The sequence below is a fragment of the Pollicipes pollicipes genome, unplaced genomic scaffold, assembly GCF_011947565.3.
Source record: "Pollicipes pollicipes isolate AB1234 unplaced genomic scaffold, Ppol_2.1 Scaffold_7261;HRSCAF=8764_pilon_pilon_pilon, whole genome shotgun sequence".
Taxonomy (NCBI): domain Eukaryota; kingdom Metazoa; phylum Arthropoda; class Thecostraca; order Pollicipedomorpha; family Pollicipedidae; genus Pollicipes; species Pollicipes pollicipes.
In genome coordinates this window covers 40969243-40980368 of record NW_023597054.1, presented here as the reverse complement: position 1 = coordinate 40980368, position 11126 = coordinate 40969243, and the positions used below count along the sequence as shown (strand labels likewise).

Sequence of the window (11126 nt, the reverse complement as noted above, 5' to 3'; positions counted from 1 at the left end):
GGAAGGGTATGTGAGGATGGCGGGGGGAGGAGGAATGCGCGCTAAGCCAAGATATTTATTTTACAGGAATTCGGTGAAAATTTGCAGTGCGGAGAAACTTTGAAGTTGACCCCAGTCGCTCAATCGACCATTGGCTGCCCCGATGATATTGCATTACAGTTGTGTCCACCCCGTAGCTGGATCGGTAAGAGTTCGTGACTCCCATCCCAACCACGCAGTGGCAGGGTAGCTGGGCTTGTGCCGCTTTGTCGTTTGCTATATGTCCTTGGCTGTGACGGCCTGTGGCTGGTGTGTAAAGTGACGAGGGGAAACCAGAACTTTACATAGTTTTAAGTTGTTTAAATACACACATAGACCATTTTTAAGCTGACTGGGTTTTACATTGGGACGGTTTTAAAAATGACATCTTAATTCTGTCATACGGCTGAGAATGACACGTTTCCGTCTAAACTTTGCTGTACTTAAGTGGGGCTTTCGAGGCCTCTTCATTGGTTCATCGTCAGTTACGATAGTTCATTGGATGAATTCAGCGTTATGGGTAAAATAGATGTTTGAAGGCGAACAGGCCATTTAGCTGAATCTGGAAATTGTGATGAAATCTGACGAAACATGTCGCAAAATTATGCACGTGGAAGATAGATACCAGCAGTGCCCCAAATACACCCTCGTGTATCTATGAGGACGAATGGAATGCCTATGTGATTTAAACTTGACCAGTGTAGGTGATGCTGAAATGTCAGTTGGCTACGCGTCAAATGCGCGCAAAAGCTGTTATACTACAGATTAACGGGAATGCTTCACAGTTGAAGTTATTAAAGCAGGCACCAGATATGACGAAACAAGCTCATTTATCACTGTTTGCATACTTTTGAAGTGGAAAAACTGCCTCTAGATCTAGAATTGTGTTGTCCTCTGACAGTGCAATTCTCTGCCTGGTAATTATGCTCCTCAATGCGCGACGTTATCATGGCGCCAATACGCCATGATTACGCCGTCGTAACTTGAACAACATTGATTGAGAGCGAATGGACGGCCGCTATATCCGGAAATCATGATAACAAACGCCAAATATAAACGCCCCGGTAAGTATGTTTTATTGGCCCTGACCACCGCGTGGCTTACTGAATGGCAGGATTTGGAACGACGATCCATGACGTCACGAATGCCAAGTTGACCTTGAAATACTCTCCTCGGAAGGCTCTCGCCATTTTCGCTGGCACGTAGCTCAGAAACTAGAAGGTCTTAGGTCTTAAGAAGGGCGGGGTTGTAAACAGCGCCGAAAGGTCTCCAAGATGGCTGTTTCAGTTCAAAACCGCATATAAATGTAGGACACTCTTAAGTGTAAGCCGGGGAAGTTAAGAGAGTGCACAAATATGGAAAGCCCTCCGGTGGGCTCTCATTATACCCTACCTCCCTAAAAACGTTGTCTTTGTAAATTCGTCTAACAGGCTCATCTTGAACTATGCTGTTTTCACATTTCAATGCCCTTTTCGACCAGTCTGATTAGAAACTCTCTGATGATGAAAAGCTGAGCACAACTGCAGAGCGTCTTTTAAACTTGGAACAATACAAACATGACAACGTGCAGTATGAAAGGCGAAAAAGCATTTACAAAAAAAAACTGTTATATCATATCAGGACATGGCATGACAAAGAAAGATGGGCTTTTCACTCTGCCATTGTTAGACAGGGGCATAATTTAGTCCTGATTTCAAATGCACGAAAACTGGAATAAATGGAAACGAATTCAATCGTTTTTTCAGGGCTTTCAAATTAGCTCATAAATGTTACCCCTGAAGTGATGCAAAAGTTGCAGTTCATGTTTCCCAAATGCCCCCATTGCAGCGCTGCGTTACTGAATATTAATCCACAAACGGTCAGTGGGCCGGAGCAGGTCATGTGCCACCCTTCACCCGGCCGGGGTGTCCCTGGAGTGCCAGTGTTTGACAACTAGGCGCCAGTGAAGTCGTGCGGCGCCGGTCTGGAGCAGTCCTTGTGGTGTCGGGACGTCTGGCTGAGCGCCAGTGTTTTGCAACGACGGAAAGAAGTGAAGCAACGGCCGGCGTGAGTGTGCGCCTCATGATGTATGCAGTGCTTTATGCCCTTTTATTTCAATTTCGAAAGAGTCCGCTTAGCTTCTGTTCGTTTTTTGGAGCATACTGTGGGCAACTTATTTGTCGACGCGGAAAATTCCGGTTAGATATGCCTGTGGTAAGCTATGATTATATGTAGATGTCAGAGAGCCAGACACTTATCGAGCCTGAGATTGGACATCAATTAACTACAAAATGACATTTGCTCCAACCCCTTTAATCTGTCGGCAAAACGGCCGCTGTCCGGGACTGCAGCGAACAAGATCGGTTTAATCCATGGCCAGTACTGTGGCAAGCCGGACTTTACGGACATGGAGACGAGGCTTGGCTTGTTTTTAGGGCGAAAGAGATCAAGCTGAAAGATTCTAAAAGCGACAGGTCCTGCAAAAACCGTGCTCGCCGCTAAAAGCGTTTTCACTTTGTAGTGTCATACTTTACCATTAATGTCGTGTAATTAGTTTCACGAGTAAGCTTGTCTTTATAATGCAGTAATTCAGCAAAGTTTTGGTGTAAGCAATGGCCCAACAGTGAATACCATATGACAGCGATTTCATTGCGGTAGTGCTTTTTGCTCATGGTAGCCGTCTCGACCAATAATGCCAGCCGTTTTGATGCTGGTATTATTGGTCGGGACCGAAAACCATGAAATGCTGTAAGATCTATCAAAATCGATAAACGGAAGCAACCTCGCTCAGTCGCCGTGTACTTATTCGTCGTTCACCTCTCCGTGCTCTGTGACTTCGTCCCATTGGACCAGCTTTGCAAACGTAAAATGGCGAGCAGATACATAATAACCAAACACTACTTGCTTTCGAAAAGAGATTCATTCGCTACGTCGATAGACCTGGCAACAAACAATGCTTTCGTTTACTCTAGTTTCCGTGCATTCCAAAATTGGTACCAATTAAGCCCCGGCCTAATAATGCTAGCGTGAAGAGCGCCGCAGGATGCCATGTGGTACGCAATGAGCGTGATACTGGATGATGTGATCAGGTACCTGTACTAACAGTTCAGGGATATTTGTTATTGCTTCCCCGGACCAATGGTTCTTTATTTTGTACTTATGCACTGGAGGAAGGGAGGATGGGGGTGGGGTGGGGCTGAGAAGAAGATTGGCATGTGAGTACGAATCGGAAAACGTACATAAAGTGACGCCTCTTGCCTCCATCCTGCTTATAGGTTTAAACAACGTCCTTTCGTTACCGGCAATGTCCTTATTAAACCAATATTTTTACCGCATAGTGTGTTTAGCTGAACCGTAAATATATTGCAATTATCGATATCTAGTAACGAAGGTATCCAGTAATTAGCGACATGTGTTTATCAGAATCTCCGAACGCGCGGAATGCGTTTATTTGTCAGTACATTGTGCTGATTTACTTTCAGCATAAACATTAAAGGCGATCGACATACGCTGCTGCACTTTTTGTGGTCATGTGAATGGTGACTGCACTCCTCACAGCATGCAGTCGTGGTGTGTTTCAGATGAAGAGTTCCGGGGGCTATCAGGTGTTGAAATTATGCACAAGGGGCAATCGTGGGGGATGCAGCCCGTCCATCGTCCGAGCGAACTGGAGGCGGACGCCAGCTTTTTGGACACTCTCACCTCACCGATAGAGTTCCTCTGTCAGGTATGTCATGCACAAATATTCCGCAGCGGGTGGACGGTAGCTGCTGCTGCCACTCAGCAAATTCTGCAGTAGGCTACAATTTCAGAAGCTAGGAATGTGCGGTGGATTTTCGAGCCCTCAGCCGCTCCATGCATAGTTGATTGTGGCTTGAAACTGTTTTTGTGAGGTGTCAATTTTGTGTCAATCATTCTTCTGTTTCCTCGTTGTGTCAATCATTTATAAAACCGTTATTCACCTATTTTCCAGCATTCGTTTTGTCCGTTCAAAGCAATAATCTGCTTCTACCAATTTATGCGCCAATGTATAGTTCATTCACTTGTATCGGCTCAGTTTGTATTGACCTTGCTGTAACAGATACTATTTTTCGCAAAAGGGCATAAAACAAACCCAAAACGAAGTACGAGGAAAGGAATGCATCATGTCCGGGGCGAATCTAGCCTTTTCGTTTGACGGAGGGGGGGGGAGGGGGCAAACAGAAGCTGAAACGAGCGGCTCTCAACCACCCTGGGAAAATTCTAAAGAACTTTACTGGGAGGCAAATCCAGCATGCGACTATGCGGAGATGGTTGTAATATTTTGCTAGACCCGTTGAGAGCCTGCTCTTCATGCGTGGAGTCTTTCGGAGAAAAGCAAATGTCCAGCTGCCGCTTTATGCTATATTCCCTCCAGCTGCATACTTTTGTCTTTGTGCTTTCGACCCATCCACACCACTCAGATAACAGACAATACACCTTCCTAACGTTATTTGCGCGACTTAGCATCGCTTGCATCGGAAATATGAAATTACATGAACGGTAAGGTATATTTGGCAACTAGGAGGTATTTGCACTCCCCCCACTCATACGTTCAAATATTGCTTGCAAACATTGACGCCTCTGTGACTGAAGACAGCCCCCTGCAATACGCCAGAACAGTATCGCGGAAAACTGCAACAAACTTCAAATGGTGCGGAAATGCATTGCTCAGATCAAAAGTGAACGAAATCAGACTAGTGTTTCGGAAGAATTCGGACGGGATGTCAGTTTCACGGAAAAAATAATTGCCCGGTATATCGTCCTTAGGAGAGAGATCGAGTTGTGATGTGTACACGGCTGAAAGCCAAACATTGTCCATCCGTTCTCAGGACTCACCAACACCTGACGAAAGCCGGCGACTCAACAAACCGGCCGTTTTGTACGAACCCATACGTCAGACGTGGACGATAGTTCGAACAATTATGGCATCCGAAACCAAGAATGCTAGTTGCAGACACTATTTTCATCATTGTGCATCACCCATCCAAAAGTGTGCAAAATCGGCCAGTGCTAAGCGAAATTAATTTTCCGGTTTGCAAACATGCTGATAAAAAGTACAAAATGCGCTTTTTCCAACCTTGATATGGTTGTTTCTGCTCAGTTTTGGGAGGGGAAAAACATAAAAACATAGTTATGCCCGCATCGTTTTTTTCAGGCAAGAGGTCAACGGTTTTTGCTCATTTTGCCCGTTCCCTGTAACTGCTCATGTTGGTCTATGTCCCCGACACCGTTCTCACTCCTCGCACACCAGCGAAGGACGCAACATCACCGTGGCTGGTGAGGGCAAAGTCTTACAAAAATTGTGATCGAAGTTGTGTATTTCTATTGCTAAAAGCGGTGCGCTATGTAGTTCTGTCGGCGAGCAGAACGCTGCAACTGGCAACTGACAGCCCTATGCCAATTTTTCAGCTGACGGTTACGCCGACAGGAAGCACCATTCTTCGGAAGCTGCGACTCACAATTCTTGCACGCTTTCAAACAGCTCTCAACACGCGCTCGGTGGTGGTAGCTGAGGGTATTTTTACCCCGTAAGATTTTCTAGAATGCCTTCCCAACAGGTTCGGCGCGGCGGCGACAAGCCTCGTGAGCGTATAAAAAGTTAAATAGTCGATCAGTTGGTGTAACAATGCATGTGAATATAAACAGGCCACATATCTGCAAAAGATCAAAGTTAGGCCATGAATGCCAGCAAAGGAAGTTCGTAGGGACTTTTTAAAGCTAATGTGACAGCAGAGTGTTAGACAAAGTAATGCATCTCTGGGCTGTTTTTAGGCAGCTAAGAAATTTACTTTAAAATCGGAACTTGTTTCACTGACCTTGTTGTGACCAGATCACGTGCAGATCGAGACAGGACAACTCTTTCACCTGCAAACTTGCCTTCTTGGATAATTCTACCTCAGTTCTAAATATTTGATTAAAAAGGCGTCAGCATATTTCGTATTTTGAATCCATGCAGAGAAGGGAGGTCGTAGACATAAAACGACCCGGTCAACCCGGCCTAGGGTAGTTGTTAACGCCAATTTCACATTCGAATGTCAAAATGACAGGAAGGTTTTTGATTATTTTGATTTTATGAAGGTCAGGTAGGGATATTGACATATCATCCGAACGCTATTTTTTTTTTAAAAGCAAGTATCTCAAGGTTAAGGCCGGGTTCGTGAGGAGGTCTGAGGGCACTTTGACACTCATCTCGAGTTCGACGTTGTTTCATTTTATTCGACACGTAGCCCGAAGGTAAGGGCCTAGAGATCCTTAAATGTGGCACAAATGAGGTCGCACAGAGTCTTACCTACCCGGCTAATTTGGCACCTAGTCTTACGTTTTTATATCCCGGTGGGAGGGCGGGGGGGGGGCAAATGGACTCCTCCAAATATGAGCGCGTCGTATTCGACCGACCACCCAGGCGCGTGTTAAACAGGGCGAAGTTATTGAACGTCTTGGAGTGTTTTATTTAGCCCGTCCGATAAACCCGTTAAGCAGCCAATTTTCATAATGCAAAAATTAGCTGGAGTGCTGCTCGAAGCCTGGTCAAGATCAGAACAACGTGCGGTTCGGTCGCAGCCACACGGCGCAATCACTATTTTCGTGATAGCAATTTATTTCTGACGCAAGCGCCCGCAAACTCTCGCCAACGGATAAAGCGGAAACTGACTGCCAAGGCTATGCGAAGGTGGCATCCAGAAACCACACTAAAGCTGCTCGAGCTCGGAGTTCTTCGATCAATACGGACGCCAGATGTTTGAAAACAGCTCATGGCCTCTTTTACACACCTATCTCGATATCCTACAGGCCCTTGGCATCGAACCAGGCGCAAAAGATGAGCTTGACTGCATTTTAGAAGACACATTCAGAAAGAACTGTCCACCGGGGATCGAGCACCTATGCTTCACTACCAACTTAGCCAGTATTGAGCAGGGTACGTATTCTTTCTGCTTTAGAGGCTCATCTCACCGAAAGTGCACGAGCACTTCCCATGACATCGACTCATTTAGCCACTCAGCTTAGCAACGGAAGACGCATCAAAATGAAACTTCTTCCGCTTGAATATGCACTGCTTCCAAACAGGGCTCCTTCCGCTTGAACGCGCAATGCCTTAGATAGATACAATGCCCTCGTAGATTAGAGAACGCAAGAGGCCTGGTCTAATATGTCGGCAGGTGATCACATGATGATGTGCGGGCTCGTGTGCCTGCGCGCGTGCACGCGCGCGTCATGAGGGTTACTATTTTTGACTTCGATGCGGACGCAGCGTGTGCTGGAGTGACGTCGGTGGGGCGCGCGGTCATGCTGCAGCGGACGCTGTGTGTCCGACGCTGCTGCACCTGGCCGCGGCGCACGGGCTGGGGCAGCTCTGCAGCCGGCTGGTGGACGCTCCCGGCGGCGAGAACGCGCTGGCGCTGCCCAACAGGGACGACCAGCGGCCGGCCGACCTGGCCGCTGCCGCCGGACACCAGCTGCTGGCCGACCAGCTGCGTCGCGCCATGGTGAGATGAAGGCATACAGCCGACACGCAGCACCTGAAGAGGCGTGACGTCACATGGAGAACAGCAGGACATGACGAGATGACGTCACCGTAGATGATGGGCATAGTTAGGCGGCGTCAAGGTGGGCATAGCGGGATATGGCAAGATGACGCCACATTGGGCAAGGCGGGGCATAGGACGGTGACGTAACATTGGTTATGGTGGAACATGGTGCGCTGAGATCACAGCAAATATGACGGACACTGGTAAGATGGCGTCAAACTGGCTGTGACGATTGGCGGGCATAAAACTGTGACGTCACAATGAGTTTGATGAAATACGCGACGTGACTCCAGGCTGGTGGCAGGCACGGCAAGATGCAGTCACAATGGGTGTGCTGTGACTGCGTTACACGTGCTGGTGCGGGGTCATGGCAATGCGCTAAGTATTGCACAACTGAGCATGGTGGGGGAATTGTTTGGGGTACAAAAGGCAGCGCCGTGCAGCTACACTAGGACAGTGATGTCAACGAGTGTGTCCGACAGGGGTAGTGCTTACATATGACAAAATGACACACCTTTCTTGATGTGGTATCGCAGAGCTAAAGCGAAGCATTCAATATGAATGTGTGAAGCCATCTATCTGTAATTGTATGAGCTTGAAAGAATAACCAAATGCCCCGCTTTGTCATTTCATCTTATGAACACGTTTTTTCGATCCGTCAGCATTTGACGAAAGAGAATAATGACTGAGCTTCCTTGTTAAGGTGATCACATTGTCATAAATGCTTCACGTAGACTGGAGTGTGGTACAGTCAGTTAAAATGTGCCCAAATGTTCCAGGAGTTGTCCAACCTCTCCAGCATCATCCCAAAAGTCGAGGAGTGGTCACAGATGACCGAGGAAGACTTGCACAACAGCTTGACTGGTACTTATATATGCCGTGCGGGGCGATGGCGCGCCGGAAGAATGCGATAAATTGTGGCTAGTATCGAACATAACATTTATGCAGCAGGTTTGACATTTGATGGTCATTATTGATGACAACACTGCCCATTCGCGCCTAAAAGAAAAAACAGAAGGGAATTTTCGAACCAAAGGCTTGGGAACGATATAGCGGCCGTGCGTGCTCGCATCTTACGTAAGCGTAACCCTGTCTGTGCCTGCCTAAGGGAGGGTTTTGAACTGCTGCGAGACATGGAAGACTGCTATTCGGCTACCTCTGTGTGGGACAACCATGTGATGCCTAAGACGTGGCTGTTTGCACACCTCCATGTGAAGCCAACATGTGGGACGTGAGAGATGGCTGTTTGCACACCTATTTGTGGAACAAGCATGCGAGACTTGAAAGTGGTTGTTCGCACACCTCTGTGTGGAACAAGCATGTGGGACATGAGAGATAGCTGTGCGCACATATTGATGCTCAGTAAAATTCGCAAAGCTTCAGAGCCAAGCTCCAAAGCCCAAGGTTTGCCATGTATTATAAGAAGCACGGTGTGGGCAACATATGTCCTTCACAAAATAGGTGTCAGCAATGTGCACTTCACTCCCGCAGCTCACGACTGATAGTGAACGCCCCATTCCAGAATACCTGAAACCTGACAGCCCGGGTCTCGAAGGCCAGGCACGAGAGGCCCCGGACTCGCCCCAGTACGACATAGCTGTCGACGACAGGAGGGCGGCGTGGGATTTCTCCGGTGCAGTATTGATCCCTATGTCTAGAATGTGGCTGTTTCCTTCTGCCTCTCGACCCTGGCCCTGCCGTCTCTTTTGCTGTCTTGATGTCTGGCTCGCTGCAACACTTTTGCCATCCGATATATCATAACTGAGTCAGTCTTGAAATTGCGAAAATTTGAACGTAAATCTGGCCAGAAGCTGTCAAGCTTGACAACTTCCCACATTCCTCCTTGCAGACGACACAGCTCTCGAATTGGTTTGCTCTGCTCGGTGTAAAGCCTCAACCTCCGCCAGCTGCAAAAGTGGTGATCCTACGTCTGGTCGAAAATCGATAATTTTAAGAATTTTACATTTGTATATCCCACAGACGGCTCAGTGCTTGACAGCTGGGACCAAGTGAGAGACCGTTGCGAAAAAGTCACCATCCGATGCGCCGTAGATAATTCCCTCGTGCAGTTGCGAAAATGGTGACCCTAGGCCTGGCCAGAATTCTTCAAGTTTCCTCATTAAAAACTCTGTTGCAGATAAGTCACATCTAAGAAACCTTCCAATCGCCGCAAAGCCTACACCATTTGATGCCCACACCAGTTGATCCTCTCCTGCTGTTGCGCAAACGATGAACGCAAGTGCGGTCAAAAGCTGCCAATTTTGACGAATTTCAAAACTTAGCCGCTTTAGAGTTACCATTTATGCAACCGCAGAGTGTGTAACTTATGGCCCGTCGAATGGTGAGAGCCGGCATGGGCCGGACTACATAACAACAACGCCTGGCCTTGAGAACCAATCACAGCAATCTGTTTGTGATAGGTTTTCCAATTTCCCGTCTTGTTTAGTAAAAGACTCCATGCCAATTGTTGTTCTGCCAGACACTTGTATACTACGAAAATTGTTCCATTTGCATAATTATGACGATGTCAAATAAAAATAGAACATTTTGAGCTGCCCTACATCGATACCTGTTTCATTTGCATGCTAACCTTGCACAATCAACTGCAAATAGTTTGTATGCGTGATTTTGGATCTGGTGACAGCTTGCTGCACTTGCCCTGAACCCACCATTAAGAATCATTCCGGATCATGAAATAATCTTATCTCTTATCCGTCTGTCAGACAAGACAGCGAAGGGTTTTACGTGGCGTGCGCTACCGTCAAAAGCGTGCCATGTGCCAGGTTGACTCTCCCTTGGAAGTTATCAGCTGGATGTTCCCATGTCAACAGAGCCAAATAGTGTGCCCTATCTGGGACTCGTACATAATACGAGTGACTTCGGGGCCTGGAATCCTTATCACAAGCGTCGATCTTCTTAACGGGACTTTTTGTGATTTTCTTCTTTACCGAGCACACCCTCTAAGTACACACTCAATGGAAGGAACCGAGATGCTCGGTTCAGAACGGCTCCTTACAATCGGAAACATTCTCCTGACAGAAAATAATGCCTTCGGTCCGAACTTGAAAGTTATCGATGCATGTGGCTGAAATTCACACAGTGGACATCAAGGAGTGTTGCCGCCACTGTGACGAAACCCGATCACTGCATTGCCCTGCTGAGTGGCTTGGAGTCCTGGTAAGTACATCCGGTCTCCTAAGTCTGCAACCACCAGCTCTTGGCTGTGCAAGTCAGCAATAACAGCTCCGGTACCATCCGCAGAGGGCAGCATCTTTGCGTCGTTTGACAGTCTGGCGAGCGGACCCTACCTGAGGATGCGGAAGAGAGGTCAGTGTCTGGCTTGACACTCCACCTCCTGATCCGAACAGCTGTGCCCACGACCGGCAGATCGCGGTTATCATGGTTATCGCAGTCATCGCGGTCGCAGTTCCGAATGTCAGCTTCAACTCGCTGTATGCCGAAAAGCCACAGTAAAAGTCATTGCTGGGCTGTGCATGCAATTGCTGGGTGTGTGTTGGTGCGCACAACACGCCAACGTCGCTCCACTTGTCAAGGCTTCAGAGATCCACCCCCATAGCGCGC

General features: G+C 47.6%; 2 long non-coding RNA genes across 2 annotated transcripts; both read left to right on the top strand.

Annotated features, from left to right (window-relative positions):
* The first annotated feature begins 3581 nt into the window (after window positions 1-3581).
* On the top strand, window positions 3582-7448 carry LOC119112480 (uncharacterized). Its single transcript, XR_005095725.1, has 3 exons — window positions 3582-3724; window positions 6808-6934; window positions 7312-7448. It is a non-coding gene; the product is annotated as an uncharacterized LOC119112480 (long non-coding RNA).
* Window positions 7449-7460: 12 nt separating this feature from the next.
* LOC119112479 (uncharacterized) lies at window positions 7461-9475 on the top strand. The gene is made up of 3 exons (XR_005095724.1): window positions 7461-7502; window positions 8324-8408; window positions 9067-9475. It is a non-coding gene; the product is annotated as an uncharacterized LOC119112479 (long non-coding RNA).
* Window positions 9476-11126: the final 1651 nt, after the last annotated feature.